Source organism: Lissotriton vulgaris, chromosome 6, assembly GCF_964263255.1.
Source record: "Lissotriton vulgaris chromosome 6, aLisVul1.2, whole genome shotgun sequence".
Classification (NCBI taxonomy): Eukaryota; Metazoa; Chordata; class Amphibia; order Caudata; family Salamandridae; genus Lissotriton; species Lissotriton vulgaris.
Window position 1 is genome coordinate 1,531,298,050 of NC_141694.1, and position 20,082 is coordinate 1,531,318,131.

General features: G+C 42.5%; 1 protein-coding gene across 1 annotated transcript in view; it reads left to right on the top strand.

Annotated features, from left to right (window-relative positions):
• The first annotated feature begins 11,935 nt into the window (after positions 1–11,935).
• The window catches only part of ANKEF1 (ankyrin repeat and EF-hand domain containing 1), a 248,431-nt gene continuing 240,284 nt past the window's right edge, over positions 11,936–20,082 (top strand). The window contains exon 1 of the mRNA XM_086927711.1: positions 11,936–12,116. The gene's annotated coding sequence lies outside the window, so the exon portion shown is untranslated. The remainder of the gene's footprint in view (positions 12,117–20,082) is intronic.

A 20,082-nucleotide genomic window follows, 5' to 3' on the forward strand; every position in this document is an offset into this window, starting at 1 on the left:
ATATCTAACCATACAATGGACACCCGAGTTCCTATCAGTCACTCCTATGGCAGGCCTTGACAATCCTGAAGGCAGAGTGCATGGGCTCGTGTGAACTGTGTTCTGGCCCGAGCCGAGCCCGGTTGCAGCTTGCGGAATCAAGACCCAATGGCTGTTCCATGATAACGCGTACCATATCGGTAACTCCGGTATCGCGTTATCAAGGCATGTCGAGTAAGGTGTCATACGAATCGGGATGCTGCCCTCTCACCAACCCTGGCGACGAGGTTAGCATTCCGCCCTTCTAGAGGGACACGACATGTACGTAACTGTGAACCCCGGTTAAAGTTAACTAAAGCCTCAGCTCCACAAAATGGATGCTGCCACCACAGACACGAGTCTGACCTCCTGCTGCTGGGAGTCCTTCCAGCGAGGAGAGCTTGGACAAAGGGTTTCCTGCCGAGGGGGGTGTTCGCACCGTCCCAGACAGGGTTTGTGTATTCTGGGTAGGTAGGGCTTTTGCGAGAAGGTGACTGCGGAGTGGCACCCCGGTGCTCACTACGCATCTGCCGGTTAGAACCAGTTCCAGGGGCACCAGCCCTGGCCTGGGGAAAGTCCGGCAGGGGAGAGGGGTGTAACTACCCCCCTTCCTGGTCCCACCCTTAGGGCAGGACCTAGTCATGTACCCACCCCTTTCTTTAGAATAAAGGCCGGAGCGGGGACCCTTCCAAATTAGATCATCTTTGAATCAAGAACTACTTTCTACGAAAGGACACTCAAGACTCTTCTCAAGATTTCTCCCTTGTGACTAAGGAGTAGTCACCCTGCATCAGTGGGCACCATCTAAGAACTCTGCGGTTTGCTGTAAGTCCTTCCTCAAGGAATCCGACGGCCCAGCTCGACGAGAACCGGCTTCCCTGGCACCTCTGACCTCTACCCACGTCATCAGCTCAGCTGTGATCTGTGGGTGCGACGAGACCTCGAGGGACCGGCCATCATCAAAACCTGCACGCTTTCTTAACCAGCACGACCACCGAAGCAATTCTCTGGTGAGTGCTCTGGGGTCCGAGAAGCCCCGACCCTGAGCCGCTCCAGCACCGAAGTGCAGTCTCCCAGCATCTCCACGATCTGCGTGGGGCCCTTCTGCTCGCTGCTCAGCACGTTGTCTGGTCACTAGCCGCTGGCTTGTGCCCTTCTGTGACGACATCCGACAATCAACGCTGCTGGTCTGGTTGCTCCAGACTGGCCCTGGCTTCCATCTTTGCGAGAAGCACCCCGGACCCTCCTGGTCCACTCAAGACGCCATCTTAGGCCCACCACGTGGCCCTGAGATCTGCCAAGGCTTGTTGCCCCATCCTGGGCCCAGCGACGCCGACAGCATCATCCTTCGTGGGACAGCTCGCACCTCCGCCGTGGTCGCCGACAACGCCTCCTGGTCCGTGAGACTGCAGAGCCTAGCGTCGCCCACTCACCTGGTCGAGGTGACGGCCAACCGGTGCCCTCCTGGTACCCTCTGACTACTGGCTAGTAGTACGAACTTGGTCCCCTCTGCTTTCAGGTATCATCAATCTCTGATCCAGGCTTGGATCTCTACGAACTATTCATCACTGGTCGCCGGCCAGCAACTCCTTTTCTTCCGGCTCCTGGCTCGTCAGCGAAGACCCCGACGCCTGTAAGACTTGTGCAGCCGCAGCCCTCGTGGCTAGGTAACTCGGCATTTCGGTGCCTGCATAGCCTCTTTACTCTAGGGTCCCGAGTCCCTCGCTTCCGACTTGCCTTATCGGGTCCGCCCGAGACCTTAAACTTTCCGTGTCCTCGGACACTTGTTTTTTAATTGTGCACTTGAAGTATTTTCCTAAGAGATTTGGTTTGTGCTTAGTACCCTGTCCTCATAAAGAGTACAGGGCTGTTGTGATTCTTAATAAATATCCTGTTTATTTTCATAACACTTGTGTGGTGTCCTTTCACTTGGTATTCAAGGGGTACATGTGTGGTAAACAGCTGGCTTAACACACCCTCTCGAGTCTTTAGCCTTAGACTGCTCGTATCCACGCTACTAGGATAGCTGGTCTATAGGTTGACTTACAACCAAACACCATAAGGGTCGTTGGAACGATACATAGCGGTCGCTAGAATAGCGAACGTTGCATATCGGGCCAACTTCTCACAATGGTCAGCCGGGTGTGGTTTTAAGAGGGAGGAGGGACGGGAGGTGGGAGTAGGATGAGGGAGACAGACGGTGGGAGGGGAGAGGTGAAGAGGAGAGAGTGAAGTAGAGGAGGGTAGGGTCAGAGGAGGTCGAAGGTCTGATTAAAGGACCCCAGTATTTGCCGAGGAGATGCAGTTTAAGGTCCTTTTTTAAGGCAATGTATGACTGCTTGCAACACAGTTCCTTTGGGAGGGCATTTCAGACGATCGGCGCGTGGAGATGCAGGTTAAGGTCTTTTTTTAAGGCAATGTATGAGGTCTGATTAAGGACCCCAGTATTTGCCGAGGAGATGCAGTTTAAGGTCTTTTTTTAAGGCAATGTATGAGGGCTTGCAACACAATTCCTTTGGGAGGGCATCCAAGACGATCGGCGCGTTTCCGTAGAAGAGCGCACATACTCACTCTGTCTCATTCACTCTCTCCCCATTCATTCTAACTCACACTCTCATTTACTCATTATGATTCATACTTACTCACAAATTTACCCATACACTCGCACAATACAATGATTTTCACTCTCACTCAAAAACACGCTTACACACATTCACCCTTTCACAATAACTGACCCTCATTCACAAGTACTCCTACAGGGGCTCAGATTTCAACTCTTGGGGTACATATGCTCTGCTTTATTAAACAGGTTTCAGTAAGCTCCTCAGGCTTCTGACCTTGATGCATCAGCACCTGCTGCACCATTAATAGAGGCACTCCCAACTCACTCCCACTCTCCCACTCATTCATTTGAACTCACCCACAGTTCTTTACTCACTCCCTCGCTTTCACTGATACTGTCTCACTGTCACACTCACTCATTGACTCTCACACTTCCATTCTCTTTGACACTCTCAAACACACACTCGCACTCAATCTCCTTCTCTCTCAATCACTCACAAACACATTTTCACTCACACATGCACAGAGAAACACCACTGTATTTTTATTTAACTTACTTTTCTTCCTTTGCTGGCATCTCAAAGGCTACATGACATTGGCAGAGCAGGAATCCAATGCTGGACATTGGATCCAGCAAGCCATGATTCCAAATGAGGAGCCAGACGGAGTAGCAGGGCCAGGATTAAGAAGATGTCCCACCTCTACCAGGTGGTTCTTCATAGGAATCAAAGCAAAACCCTATAAGACGCTCAACAGTGTTGAGGGTCCTGTTACTCTGTGTGGCTCCTCTTTGGCCTCAGGGATGCAGCGATGTGCGTTCTGACAGACCCATTTTTAGTAGATATACTGTGCTGCCTGAGACATGTGCAGTATGTCTGCTAAATAAAATGTAGAGGATGTGGCATAACGGCCAGAGCTGGCAACTTTGGAGCTCAGGAACCCGGTTCGAGTCTCAGTGTCAGCTCAGAATCTCCCTATGCCTAAAACAAGCCAAAACAATGTGACCTTGTGTGATGTAACTGGTGCTCGTATAAAGTGCTACAAAACGTTCGGGTTGAGTTTGCAGTATATAAAACTGCATAAAATAAAATAAAGTGTGCTAGTGTGAGAGAACTGAAGTTGAACTGCGTTCCTCACGTGCGTAATCCACATATTTATCTGCAGAATGCTGTGTTTTTAAACAAAAATTTGTAGTTGGATCATTTCTCAAATCCCTCAACCTCCTCCTGTCATCAGGAGCTTGGAGCAGAGTGTAAAAAAGCGATGGAGTCGATAGGTTTATAAAAATAGATGATTTATTTTAAGTGCCATAAAACGACCCACTAGTGCATGAGCTTAAGACATCCAGCTCCAGCAAACTCCAACTGCTTCTGCAGGACTTCAAACATAAACCCCTACATCAGTGAATTCCAAATTACATAACAGTATTCTAAATGACATAGGTAAATTCCATATTACCTCACAGCTCACACGCAAGAGAATGCAGTACTAAAGATAAACATTAAATGAATTAACAAAAAGAAAGAGAAAGAATACAAATTACTACACTGAAGTGACATCAATACGTAGCAAGATGACATGAAGAAGTATAACATATTATTTTAAGTTAAAGAGGCCAATAGTCTGCTAGCGGTAAACACTGCAGAAAACAGCAGTCGAATGACCAAACATTCCAAGACGTGTATTAAATACAACACAATGGTTCTATGTGACGTCACAAAGCCACAGAAAGTAGGTGGCTTGTGAAGTGCATACAATCTTAATAAAATAACTTTATTGAACAGAACAACATGTACACCATTTCCCTTTTTTTTTGAAACAATAAAATCAATATGTCACATATTCTTTGTACTTGTTAGAAAAGCGAGAAAACCTTCCAGAACTAGTACAAATACCCTCAAAGAAATTGCAAGAAGCCACATCATTTCCAGAAGAACCAACTACTACAGAATTTGTTGTTATTGTTATTTTTGATTTGTATCGCGCCCAATCACCTGCAGGTCTCTAGGCGCTCGGAAATCGGTGGTAAGAACAATAACTTGGCAGTCACAGAATAAAAGGCATCCACAGGCCTATATAGCACTCATGATTCTTCTGAACAGCAATGTTTTTAGCACCTTTCTAAACCGTAGGAGGTTCCCTTCCCTGCGCAGCGTCTCAGGTAGTATGTTCCATAACTGAGGGACTAACACAGAGAAGGCTCTCCCTCCCCTGGTTACAAGTTTGTACCGGGGACAAACCAATACCTGAGAATCTGAAGATCTAAGAGTTCTCATTGGACTGTACACCACCAAGCGATCTTTAATGTAGGCGGTTGGTTGTAGATTTACACTGGGACTGTCAATGTTTATATTCTCAGTATGTACAAATTCATTTTTACTCAAGGTACAACTGGGACTACTTGTTTCAACAGTTGTGTTTCCATCAGAAGGTATAACACCTTCATTTACAACATCAGCTTCAAAATCAAGCCATATATAACCAGCCTCCATATTTGAACAGATCCTTTTCGATCCACTAATAGGTTCTCTTTGGCCAGGTTTAAGCTTAATAATATCACTTTTGTTTCTCCAGCCTTTGTTGCTTAAATGAACAGAACTTTTGGACACATCAACAACCTTTTGAGGCTCACAAAAGTTAGATTCCCCCTTTTGTATGATGACCCAATCTCCCTTTTCTATCTCTTTGAAAGTTGCTCTATGAATCGTGTCATGGTAATCTTTAGATCGAAGTTGGTTTTCTTGTATCCTCTCTTTTACTTTAAGTTGGCCATTGTCAATCTCAACAAAACTGGAATCACTTATCTCATAAATATCGAATTTAGGAGTAAGTAATGTATTTCCTTTCCTGCCTCTCATCAAGAAAAATTGTGAATATCCAGTTATAATATTGGTAGTGTTATTGCAACTATTGACCTTCTCCTGTACAAACTCCTTAACGGAAAATCCTGCCGCAACGGCCATCTGGACATTTTCTTTTATTAATCTGTTGATGCTTTCAACTTGACCATTGGATTTGGGTGAATATAAAGGTGTTTTCTCTTGTTCAATGCATTTGCTTTTTTAAAATGAGACCATTTTCTCTGAAGTGAGTTGCTTTCCATTATCAGAGACAATGACACGTGGAAATCTTTCAATGGCAAAACATCTTTTAAAACATATAATTACTGAATCAGTGTCAATTAATGCTAAAAAATCCAAATATATCCATTTACTGTAGTAATCTGTAAGGACGATTAAAAATCTATAATCATTTTCGAAAATATTGAAAGGACCTGCAAAATCTATGGCAATTTTGTTCCATGAAACAGCAGGAATAAAAACAAGCTGCATTTAATTGGCTCTAAGTTTCCAATGCTTATCTGACTTTCAGCAAACAGCGCAATTGCCAAGAAAAAGATTTACATCTGCATCTAATCCAGGCCACCAGTAGAATATATTTAACATTTTCTTAGTTAAAGTAGAACCTAGATGACTTCTGTGAGCAATGTTAATTAAACTCTTTCTCAATTTGGCAGGAGGAATTAATAGATCACCATGGAATAAAAACTCATTAACTATACTCAATTCATCAGAAACTTGGAAGTAAGTTTTAAGCTCTGACGAGAGGTTCCTAATGGTGGCCAAGTTCCTGTGACAAAATTTTTAACATTTAAAATGGTTTGATCTTTACTGCATAAGTCCAACCATTTTGTTTCACTGCACACTTGTTCAGTGTCTTTAAGAACATCAACAGTGGCTATAAAGCACTCTGGGGTCGTTCCGCCCAACATCATCCCCCGCCCGCCTCCCATTTCCCCCCGCCATATTATGATAGCTGGGGGTAATGGGGCGGGCAGGAAGACCGTCTGCCGCTTTTGAATATGGTGGCGGTGCCTGCTAGACACCGCCATCCATATTATGATGGCAGCGGGAAGCAGCCTTTCAGTGGCGGCGTTGCCGCCACGGAAAGGCATGCGGTTTCCTCAGTTGGGGGGGGGCACATGGGAGGCATTTGCATGGACGATGTAGCAGGTACCGCGCGGTGCCTGCCACATTGTGCATGCAAATGCTCACATGCCTTTTTTGTACTGCGGCAGGTGCTGCTGACAGCACCGCCCGCCGCAATGCTAAAAATGCGGGATGCGCCCGTCAGTGTGGCGAGCACATCCTAATTGCTCATGCGGGACCACCGTACCTTTAGCGGGCGGTCCCATTTCCCGGGGAGATGGCGGTTGTGTAATCCTTGAATAATCAGCCAGTTTGACCTGATGGTAGGACGACTTGAGGTCAATTAAAGAAAAATCTTAAATACTAGTAAAGTCTTTGGCTCCGATGTGTCTCTGAAGTCACCCCACCTACAAACTTGTGGACCCCTATTGGGACCCTTGATATTTGCCTGGGCAGGGTTACTATTTTCTATTTTGTAGAAAAATCTTTTGAACCTGAAGTAGCTGCTAAGATCTCCTGAATTTTAGACAAGGGATGCAATCTCCTATTATATTTTTGTTTAAAGACCTCAAGTCGGCACTGAGGAAGTTCTCGCCATTTTTCTACTTAATAATCACAATGGCAGAAATCCATTCTGACGAATCAGTTTGTTCTATAACTTCCTCTTCAACCAACTTGTTTAACAATTTTTATAAATCATTCCTGACTGACAATGGAAACCTCTTACCTTGTGTTCAACAGGAATGGCATTTTTGTTTAGTTTGATAGAATGCTCAAAGCTTTTAACACATCCAATGCGATCTTCAAATAAAGAATCAGACTTATGAAGAACAACGTTTAAGTCATCACTAGAATTAGAAATGTGAACAGATGCATCATCAATATCACTAAGAACGATAGGATCATCAGCTCCTGGCTTTAATATAATATCCAGACGTGCTAAATCTTTCCAAACAACAATATTCTTACCACGTTCAGCAACATATATTTTTGTATTAATAGACCTACCTTTGATATTTAAAACATCCTGGAAATACCATAACATATTTATATTGAATTCTCCAAAAGCTTTTGGATTAACATCAGAAGCCTTTAAATCAATATGTGACCAATTCTCTTCATATTTTTATCTGAAACAATAGTGATGGGTGACCCTGAGTCAGCCATAATTTTTAATTCTACTATAGCAATGTATGCCACACCAAGTGGACCTTTAATTGTATCCAATTTTTCTTCAATAGTTAAAACTATATTTGAGCACATTTCTTCGTCAAATTCAGCAATGTTACTTACTTTTACTTTACAAAAAGGATTAGGCCTAAACATTTTACAAACACCAGCAAAATGCCCAATTTTCAAACATTTAGTGCACTTCTTACCAACTGCAGGACATCCAGAATAGTCTGCTTTATGATTTTTCGATCTACACCTGAAACAAACAAAAAAATCTAGATTCAACAAAATTTCCTGGTGTGTTTCTTCTCTCATTTGTGTACTCTGTTTTCTTTTTGTCCTGCACTGAAAAAATATTATCCTTAAGACTACTTCCTGCAGACAGTTCTTTGGAGCTTTCTAAAGAATGTTCTATCCCTGTTGCTAAATCTATTACTTCTTGCAATAAAGGATTTCTACATGGTAATAGTCTCTCCTGAATTATTTTTTCATAACAATGAAGCATGAACTGATCACGAATATAAATGTCAACCATATAATTAAAATCGCATTTCATGGCTAAAACTCTCTAACAAGCAATATATTCTTCAAAAGTCTCCGATTCCAATTGCTTTCTCATTGCAAAACGATGTCTCCCAATCATAACATTAGGCTTTCATCAAATTGTTTTTCAAGCCTTATAATTGCTTCCTGATATTCATCTAAACGTATTAATTTACCCAAAGGACCTTTAAATTCAGGTAAGCTATCAAACGTTTCTTGTCCAGCAGCTCCCAACAAACCAAACAAAATTGCCTTCTTTCTTTCTGGTTCATACTTTTTACCATCAATGGCTACAAGTTAATTCTCAAAAGCATGCAGCCAGTTTTTCCATTTCATGGATGGTTGGCCAGGATCAGATAAAAATGCTGTTGGTGCACTTATTTTTGAGACATGATGTATCCGGAAATGCAGACTTCCTCTTTTTTATATGTAAATCAACTTTTGAAGCAAAATAGAGTTCTCAACAAAGAAAATCTGGTTGAATCTAGTATTAATGTCTTAATAGAGATAGAACAGATATATTCGAATTAGTCTTGAAACTTTCTTGAATTAAAGTTTGAATACACACTTGTGCATTTAATAAAACAAAACTTTTGGTCGAGTGAAAATGTATCAGTAAATAATAATAACTTGTGGCAGAAGAAGCTTGACACAAAGTGCGTCAAACCGTAGAAACTGACAGGCAAAATTCAATTAAACTTATTTCAAAGGTGCCTGACTTCAAAATGGAGTCACGTACATTACGTAATGTGACTAGCGTGCGCTGACTCAACAGACGACGTAATTACACACTATGTCAGTTGCAGCAAGAGGGCCGAAGAAACCGTTAACTGACACTCCTAACTGCCAACTCCAACAGTAAGCTACAAAGAAAGAAACTGAACGCGCATAATTCGTTTGCAAGTTATTGAATCAGCACAATTACTGAATATAACAAAAAACATATTCACTTGCCTAATGAAGTTCTTTTGAAGGCTGGAAGAAATGTAGGTCATAAAATCCTTTCACGGCTGTGACGGCCTCTAGGAAGTCATCAAATTGATCCCACACTCGTCGCCAAATTGAAGTGACATCAATACAAAGCAAGATGACACTAAGAAGTATAACTTAATATTTTATTAAGTTAAAGAGGCCCATAGGCAGTGGCGCAGCGTGGCTCCGGAAATTCTTCATGAACTATTACCTTAACCCAAGGAGCTATTCACGAATTTCTCACAAATGGGTCCATAACACTACCATTTATTTTCATACACACATTTACTCTGCTACGAGGATTCAGTGAAGACCAAAGGAGAGCCGCGGGGCTATAGCGGAGTGTCTAAACTAAGATGTTATACGTTATTTACATCTGCAGTTTTAATTTTACTACCATGGTTTTCATTAAAGGAAAAACTTAAAACACCCCACCATATATTTTCGATTGATCAGCTAGTAAAAGTTAACTAAAGGACAACAAGACCTGCTTAATTCTCTATTTATTTAATTTTTATTTAGAGATTTAATCTTCTAGCATGATCTCAACTTTTGACTTGAAAGAATAATTCAGTTATGCATCAATAATCCTGAAAGAAAGATTACATTTAAAACATTCATTTATTAGCATGACAGTTTAGGAAAATAAGTCAAAAACATATTACCAAGATGTAGAGACGCAGACATCAGCATAGAACAAAATAGTTCCCAAAGAAGACACCTCTCTATCTCTCTCAATGTTCCCCTCTCATAGGACTTCGCACCCATTCAAAAGTTAAAGTTCAAAAAAATTTCAAAGTCCCTGCGCCATAGGAAAATTGCGCAGACCGACAGTATCTCGGGGTGCAAAGATTAAGTCAAAAAAGCAAGGTTTTTTCAAAGTCCCAAATGTCCTCTTTTATACCCTTTTTCACTAACTTATCTATCTAAATTCATAACTCTTATGTCCCAGAATGTCAGTGATTGGTCAATTTAGAGTTGGATGAGCATCACCTCATCGCCTTACTGTTCAATTTATGCGGAGTCATCAATATGATTGAAAAAAAATAGTGGTGCCATTGTTCAAGTTTTACTTCCTTCGAAGTGTCCTTTTAAATTGTTATTCAGTGCCCCATTCCCACGGGTCATCTTGCTGACTTCCACAAAACTTGGCAATTAGTCCATGTGGCAGGCCACGCTCTCCTTGACCCATACTGCACAGGCAGCTCGCGCTTCCAGTCTGCGCATGCGTACTTATACCGCCACCTCAGAGTCACAGTCAGCTTCCATTTTCTTTTGGTCACATAGGCCTCAATTTAGGAACTATTATAGAAACAAACACAATTAAACGTAAATGTATGAAATAAAATCCTTCTGTTTACCTCCCCCTTCTAATAATATCCCAGTTAGTATTTACCTAGCTTTAAGCAACACATATGCGTGAATTTACTTACCAATCTTCATGTTTTATGCCAAAAATAAACAGACAAAAAGCACATTCATGCAATTTCAAATTAGATTATGAGAAATGCGTACCTTTTATGACACAATACATGACAAATTAGTAAATTATGCTTGGCAATTTCATGCAAATTAGTATCCCATGTGTATTAGTGTGTGTGCATTCTATTCTATGTTGTGTGCATTCTATTCTATGTTGGTTCATTTCAAAACCACACCTTTAGTACATATTACTGTTATGGAAAGTTATTTTCACAAGGGGTATACAAAAATGTTTGTTTCCACCTTGCTCCATCCGCAGCTAGCGGTAAACACAGTAGAACAGTAGAGAAAACAGCAGTCGAATGAGTAAACATTCCATGATGTGTATTAAATACAACACGAAGATTCTATGTGACGTCACAAAGCCATGGAAAGTAGGTGGCTTGTGAAGTCCAAACAACCTTAATAAAAAAACTTCATTGAACAGAACAACATGTAAAACACACACACAGAGGCCAAGAGGGCTGACCCGTACACTGGCAGTATTTATGAAAAACACAAAGTTAAATAATTAGCAGTGCCTGCAAAGGCTCACAGCATTATGTGGCAACTCACAGATGGCAGAGCTGCGCCATGATGAAGAACCACCACTGCTGGGTCGTCTTTTCATAATGCTTGTAAAAACATTACAACATAACTGGGTTCAACAAACAAAACAATCAACACAGAACGCAGCACAACAACTATAGTACAAAACTTCATCACATTGCATTAATGAATGGCAAAACTACAGAATACACCACAGCTACAAAATACAAGGCAATAAAAAATGCATATTATTCATAATGCTTTCATAATACGGCTGTGAAAGGCATTTACACCCATCACTGCTTTAACTTACCACCAAGGTTATCAAATAGCGCTAGGCAAAATGTTGTGTGAAATCGTCCCTGCAGTGGGCCCAGAACATTTGAGGTCACAATAATTAATATACTTTTATCCTGCCCCAAATGTACCACCAATCAACAGCAATCAAACCTTCTGCCTATCAGCTCGCTTTAGCGACCACACCGAAGCCCTCTAGCCTTGTAGTGCGGGGGTCTAACATACGCATCGACCTAACTAACAGTTGTGTCGTTATATGAAGAGCGAGTGCGAGCAGCGAGCACAGCAACTTTAAAAGGAAAAACGTGCACGCTCTGTTCCTGACGTAAGGAGTTGGTCCCGCCTACCAACCAATGGGCTTTCAAGGACGAAATCCCGACACAATAGCTGAATGCCATAAGAGTGGCGCGCGCATCCTTCTCCCCGGTGCCGTTGCTATGGTGATCGAACACAGCGTCCTGCCTTCTGCCAACACTCCCGCCCTGTGATTGCTAGCCTCCGCGTCCCCCTCGCAGAGGCAGCGGAGGGACAGCTAGCAACTGACACTGCCCAGCCACCGGGGGTGATCGACACAAAGCCTGAGGCCAAATTTCTCCTTGAACGTCACAACAGGTGAGTCTCTCTTGCATGAATATGAGGACCTTACAATGCATTAGACATATTCCTATACTACCGACTGCCTCGTTCAGATAGGGAGCAGTCTAAGGCAGACCCATCCGAACCAGATGAATGGAAATTGATGACATTGTTGATCTTAGAGGTTCTCCCCACCAGATTAGTCTCAATTATAAATGCTACAGATATGCTGAATAATGTGAGGATGCAATCCAGAGTGAAGAAGAGGCTAGTTGGGGCCAGGATACGGGTCACAATCTCAAAGATGACACATGGCCCTACTGCTGATGCAAACGCAAAGTGTATCTTCAAATGGGAGGCATCAGTTTAAGCACTTCAAATACCTATACAAGACACACCACCTCCCGCTTAGAAAGTTCAGGTGAGGCTTTAGGATGGATGTAAGATGCCAGAGATGTACTGCCCCTGAGGCGGGGATGTATCACCCGGCGTGAGAGTGCCCAACAGGGAATCGATATTGGTTTGAGATTATTGAAAAATGTAGCATTAAGACCGGTGCCAGGCTGGACTCAACGCCACTACAAGCGCCGTTGGACTCTGGGTATGTAAAACACACAGGAAGTTCATGGCATCAATGCTGCTGATAGCGAAAAGACGGGTGGCGATATGTTGGGGTAGGGACAGATCGCTCGAAATAGAGGATTTAGTGAACAATCTGGTTTGGTGTAATTCATAGTTTGAGATTTAGTGTGTTACTGCCGCATCAATCAGACCGAGAAAGGGAAGTCCAGATGCTGATAGTGAGTAATTGTTGATAATCGATCCAGTAACAAAATGTGATGTATTGTCCATATGCCGGCCTCATAAACTGTAAGGTATAATAAGATTCTTGATATGCTGCTTGCCACCAAACTTTATTCATGATCGCTCTGCTTGCTAAAGTTTCCATCTATGATTGCAAACTCTATTGAACGAGACCGATGAAATGTTTTGATTTCCTGCTATGTTTCAAAAAATATAAATACAATATTTAAAAAAAACCTCTGTGATCGACCCCTAGGGTTACTATACCTAGCTTCCCATTCCACAATACTCCATTGACGTAATCAGAAAAAAAAGAATCTATTCAAAAAGAAAGACGAGGAGTAGGGGGCATGGGGCAGGCCTTTCGAAAGATGTTGAGTGGGTAGCAATCACTCTATCCAATACTATTTTTTAACGGGGGAAGCAGTGCATTTTAAACATATTTGTCCAATGGAATTTGCTAAATAGCCTGTACGGTTTTTGCAGTAATTTTTGTGGTTCTCTCCAAATTACTTTTGTTATAGTTAAATTCAAGTGGTTATTCGAAAGCAAATTTTTCCTGTGACAACGATCAGAACTTTACACGTTTTAAACTTTATGTTACATTGACTCATGGAGATTCACCAGTATGGATATTTTGGGCAGGTTATTGTCAAACTGCATTTTGAAACACTTTTGGCCAGAAATGGTTGTTAATATATGTAAGAAAGCACTTTCAAAAGGATAATAGATTCTCCCCAAATGAGTTTTCCCGTCGACGTCTACTGGTCCCAGTTTTTCGGTAATAGTTACTGAGACATTGCAGGGAAGCATCTGAATTGTGCTCAGTAATAATTCAGCCCAAGTTCTAGCAAGGGCTGGGAAGTTTGTTAACATTATTTTACCTGCACTGCACAATGCCCATCACTAAGAAACAGACAAGTTCTATTTTTATTGTACAAATTAACTTTGATGAAAGTTAACTATCAGTAACCAGCATTGGGACATTTTTATTATTGCCTTCCACACTATACACTTTCCTATTGGACTAAACGGCTAATTGTGATATATTGCCATCAATCTGAAATGCTGTTTTTGGAATTGACATTTATTTTGTGTTGCTAGATTTTATAATGTGTATACAATTTTTAATCCTTACATTTTATTAAGTATCAATATGATGTTTGTATGTTACGGTTTTAATTAACTGTATAATAAAAGAAGATACTGCCGGAGGAGGAGTTTTCGAGGTGCCTTGTGGCCACAGGTGTGACACATTTAGCAAGTCCTGGCTCTTTTTCCTAAGGCACTTTCGATTTTGTTAAACACATACTCTTAATGGTCAAAACAAAACTATAACTAGTACAATGAGAAGTGCCATTGGCTAAAAGGCAGACTTGATGTTGAATCGTGTAAGAACAACGCTGGAACCAAAAGCACTTGATTAATGAACCAATTTATTCATAACAATTGGCAGGAAGAACAGGAGCCCGTCGGCCGATATCCAGTGTACTCTGATAACCAGTCTCCAGCTGATCTAACAGTTTGAGATCTGGAATCCGAATACAGAGCCAACTGACAAAGCTCATGAGCATCAACAAAGCTCACAAGCATCAACAAAGAATAAACTATTAGCAAATGAAATTACCTGAATGCAACATCTCTGTTTTTCCTCTAAAAATATGACTTTATACATTATAATGAAAACTAGTTTACAAAGAAAACTCCAGTTGATAACACGGTGTTTTGGAGATATGTTCAGATTTGGTAACAGTAGAAAAGGTTGTTTGCAACTCACATTATTTGTAGAACCCAATCCCTGGCAAACATTGGAGATGACCCTATGAGACATTTTAGAACATGAAGCTGACCTATCACGCTATACAACCAGTGAAGATGCAACAGATTCACTTGGTGCAATTTGTTCAGATTAAAACACAGAAGGACGGAATGACCAAACATGAAGTCAACCGTAGTGTACAATATTATTTCAGTAACATTTTTCTGAAATTTATTTGGTAGAACAAGATGACGTTTGAACCACGACCTCCCATCAGCAACTTTAACTGAACAGCGCATGATTTTAACAACTTTGTATGGACCAATATAGTTAAAATCAGTTTTTCTCTTTTCGTGTTATATGTTTTTTTAACATCAACCAGGTCCCAACTTTCAAATTCGTGTTAAACAACTGGCGTCTGATATCATGGTAAAACTTCATTTTATCTTGAGTGGCCTTAACATTCGAACAAAGTACACCACTGTCAATACACTCATTGAACTATGGCCCCTCATTACGATTTTATTATTTTCTAGCCAATCAGGCACCAAAACAGTACATTACTTTCTTCCACGCAACAAAACAAAGCATGTTACTTTGGGGGTGATATGATGTGTATTATAACTTGACCAAACTTTTTTTTGTAGAAACCTTTGAACATCACAATCACAAATGAGCTTTGTCTGTATGCCCTCCTTCAACAACTTGTTTAGTATGGATGAACAATTAACACTCTTATTAGCATACCCCGCATTTGAACGCACATAAAAATGGTATTCTTGCAACTTAGATAGAATACAAGTGAATCTAAATGACACCCCTGAGATACCTTTCTCACCAAGTAAGTATATTAACGGTTTGTGATCAGTACATAAAATTTAAATATGTAACCCATATGTAGGTTTAATATTTTTCAATTACCCATGCACATGCCAATGCCTCACACTAAATAGCGATTTACATTTTTTTCTACTGCCATAAGAGATCTAGAGACAAAAGCTACTGTATGTTCTTGTTCTCTATTGTGTGGCACAAAATTGCACCCAAACCCACAGCACTGGCAGCAACACTTGTGGTACACTGATAACCACATATAAACATTTTCAAAGCAGGTATGTTGGGTGAACTATTCTTAATATTGTCAAAAAAACCTGTTGCTGTTCATCAGACCAAATTCATTTTCAGTTTTTCCTTACCATTCTCTTGAGTGACTGCATAATGGTGGCATAACACTGAACAAACCTTGAATAACAGTCACTCAAACCAATAAATGCCTTAAGTTCATCTTTGTTACTTGGTGAAGGCACATCTTTTCCGCCTTTAATAAGATCAGTTTTTGTTTTTATCCCTAGGAAACATGGTAATGGTAATGGCTGTGTCCGGGAAGGAACATCATGAGAAGGGAGGACAGGGAAGTTCGTACAAGTCCAAGGTTGTTACTTGCTACAAGTACCACCTGGTGGGGCACTTCAAGAGGGATTGCCAGGCGTTAGACCCTGACCCAGCAGTACCCATGATAGTAAGCATGTGGGTGAAGGGACCTGGGAGGACCCAGTTAAGCTCACCCTAGTAGCTATGAAGATCTGGGAGAGGGCCCAGATACTCTGAAGCACATTCATCCTAACACAATGGAATTTCTGCTGGAAGTTTGTATCAGTGGGAATAAAGTGCCTGTCCTAGAGGATACTAGTGCCTTCTGCACTATGACTGAGAGGAAGAACAATAAGCCTGAGGAGATACTCCCTGGGACCAAGGATACAGATTTGGTAGCCAGTAGAGAGGGCATGGAATATCCGCTTGCCAAGGTTGAGATTGAGCTCACTGGCGAGGCGACAATGGTTGATGTCGGGTAAGGGCAAAGCAAGGTGCTGGATGTCTGATGGGCAATTGCCCCTGGCTTGGTGTCAGGACCAGAACGAATACTTTATGGCATGGACTATGTCAGCGGTGTTGACCAGAGCACACACTCCACACCAGTCTGAGAGTGGGACTGGGATCACTCCTTATTTGCAGGGACCAGGATAAGGAAAGGGGTAGACTCCAGGAGGCAGTGACCATGCAGCTCATCGTTTCTGCTCCAGAAGGAGGGGAGGATAGGTCTCCCGAAGTGGCCTAGGTGCTGGAAAAGTGCCCTACTTTGTTGGAGTTTGCAAGGAAGCCCAGAAACAGGTCACCAAAGGAGTGGTCGGGCAGCACTATGTTGGCTGGGAGGATGGCCTATTTTGCAGAGAGTCCAGAGCCAGAATCTAGCAAGAGGCTACTGGTTCCATTAGAGCACAGGAACTTCCTGTTGTCGTTCTTCCATGAATTGTCCATAGCAGTAAACATAGGAAATAGAAAGACCCAGCATAGGTTAGAGCCTCTGTTCTAATGGCCAGGGGTGCAGAGACACAGAGAAGTTCTATAGAACCTGTCCCACTTGTCACATGAGTGCTAAGACAGGAGGTAGGGCTAGGGCATCTTTAGATACTCTACCACTTATAGGCATTCCATATGAGTAGGTGGGGATGGAAATATTTGGTCAATTTTACCCCAATCACAGTCAGACAACAAATATATCTCAGTTGTGATGGATGATGCCACTAGGTACCCGATCCTGCTGCTAGATACCTGGAAGCTATCCTCTGCATGGACCTTTCCTGGGGATCTGATCTGTGGTCGGATTTCCGAGGACGGTAATTTTGGACCAGGACATCATCTTTATCTCCTCATATATGAGAGGGATGTGGGATTACTGGTATAACATACCACTTCTCCATGGCTTACCACCCACGAACCAATGGTTTGATGGAGCAGTTTAACAAGACACTTGTGAGCATGATGGGAACTCTGCCAGAGAAGCTCAGAAGGAAGTGCGGTCTTCTCCTGCCATCGTCTTATTTGTCTACTGAGAGATTTCGCAGAAAGGGGTTGGATTCAGTCCCGTTGAGCTTCTGTATGGACACCTGGTGGGGGTCCACTCACCTTGGTCATAGAAGGGCCGTAGGAACTGCAGAGTCTCCATAGTAGTATGTTGTGGCCTATGTAATTCATCTCAGGAAGTTCTTGGCGCAGTACATGAGTCTGGCAAAATAAAACCTTCAGGCCAGCCACATGCTGATAAAGGAATGATATGACCAGAAAGCTACACTTAGTAGGTATCTGGGAGGTCAGAAGGTGTTGGTAATAAGGCCTATTTGTCCCATAGCTTTGAAGGACAGATGTTGTGGGCTATACAAGGTAGTTTAGAAGATTTTAGATGTTAACTATGTGCTAGACACAGGTGTCATAAGGAAACCCAAGAGGTATTCCAGGTGAACAGGCTGAAGCCTTACCTCCGGCCAGATTACACCGTGAATGTCATGGCTATGACAGAGGAAATAGATGAAGACAGTGAGCCTCTTCTTGACTTGATGCATAGTGTCATAAAAGATGACACAGTGGGAGGTGTTCAGCTAGCCCCCAAAACATTCAGAGGGAGTGTAGAGAGGTGTTGGGGCAGATTGCCAACTTTTTCTCGCTGACTCTCAGGTTGACCTCTGTCTGTGTGCATGCCATAGACACAGGAGCCAGTCTGCAGATGAAGGGCAGGATGTCCAGGATGTCAGACTGGGCATAGGGATGCAGTATGGCAGAAGTTGGCAAAATGTTGGACTTGGGGGGGGGGGGGGTAATTGAGAGATATCATAGTCCACGGTCTAGTCCTGTGGTGCTGGTACTTAAGCAAGGGTTCACAGACTTGCGGTTCTGTGTGGACTACCAAGTCCTCAATGAGGTAACTAAAACTGATGCCCATCCAACTATATGAGCAAATTTGCTTGTAGATCGTTTAGGTTCTGCACGATATTTGGGCACATAGGATCTTACCAATGGGCACTAGCAGATGGATTTTGTTACCAAATGCCAAGGAGAAGACTACCTTTTCTACACCAGAGGGGATATGTTAGTTCAAGGTGATGCTATTTTGGTTGAAGAATGCTCCAGCCACTTTTCAGCTCCTGATGAACCATGTTCTCGCAGGGCTGGATGAATTCTGTTTGGCCTACCTGGATGTCATTGCGGTGTTAAATAATGCACGACTGGACCACCTAAGACATTTAGCACAGATGCAGTTAGGATACAGGAGGCAAAACTGACCATTAAGCAACCAAGTGTCAGGTGGGGCAGTCATCTGTAGTCTAGTTGGGCATGAGGTGCCTGTTGGATGCCAAGTTTCACTCTGTGATGTAGTGGGAGGTGCCTACTACCTAGACTGAGGTGAGGGTCTTTTTAGGACTCACTGGGTATTACAGGAACTTTGTAGCGAACTATGGAAGTATAGTTGCCCCATTGACTGTTTTGAAGGCTTGAGAGTCCTGGGTGATGGCCTATACCTCAGGAAGGGTAGCTGGCATAAGTAAGCAAGTATTTACTGCTTTGACCTTAAGGAAGCAGCCCAGGAAAATTATATGGGCTAAGAAGTTTCAGAAAATATTTGAGGAACTGAAGAATATACTATGCGCTGCACCTGCCTTCAAAGCCCCTGACTAGAGTCAGGCTTTCTTTGTACAGACAGATGACTCTGACAAAGGAGTTGGAGTGGTATTATCTCGACTAGATGACAATGGTAGAGAGCGCCTGGTATCCTTTATTAGTATGAGATTACTACTAAGAGAGCAGCACTGGGTGGCTATTGAGAAGGAGTGCTTTGCCATTGTGTGAGCCTTGCATAAGTTCTGGTCTTACATATTTGGCACAAAGCCTGTGGTGCAAGCAGATTATAAGCCACTGAAATGGTTGATGGCTTTGAAGGAAGAGAATCCCAAGTTGAGATGGTCTATTTCTTTGCAAGGGTTAGACAATGTAGGGGAGCACAGAGCCGTTATGAGCCACAGGAATGCTAATGGACTGTCCCGACGGTTTTACCAATCTCACCACCCAGCCTTTCCAGGTTAGGAGTTGGTTTTCGGGGTGTTCTGATCTGGGAGGGGCATCTGTAGGAATGGAAATGTCCCTCACATGGTGATTGATGTGCACCTCTACCATGAGTGCCCCAACTGTAACAATGTCTAGATCCCTATTGCTGATTTTTGTAGTCATTGGTGAACACCGAACCATTTCACCACCTGTTAGCACCATGGCAAGAGGAAGCAATAAACGGAGAGTAAAAAAGAACATCACGCTTCACGTCAAAAGAGGTGCACTACGTTCGGATCATTGAGAAGTTATTGACATGGACTCTTCATTGCACGTATTGTTTAAAGTTGGATACACAACATATAACTTTTATAATATATTTGCACGTGATATATGGGGGTTTCTGTGGGTCGGAGGCACATTGTGAGCACTGTCAGCATTGGCAGGTATTTGAGGAGGTGTGATTGGCGGGTTGTGGGAGAACACGTGAAGGTTTACACCTGTGACCTGAGGGGAGGGGTGGGTAACATCAGTTTAAGTTTGGGAGGAGCAGCATGGTGGCCC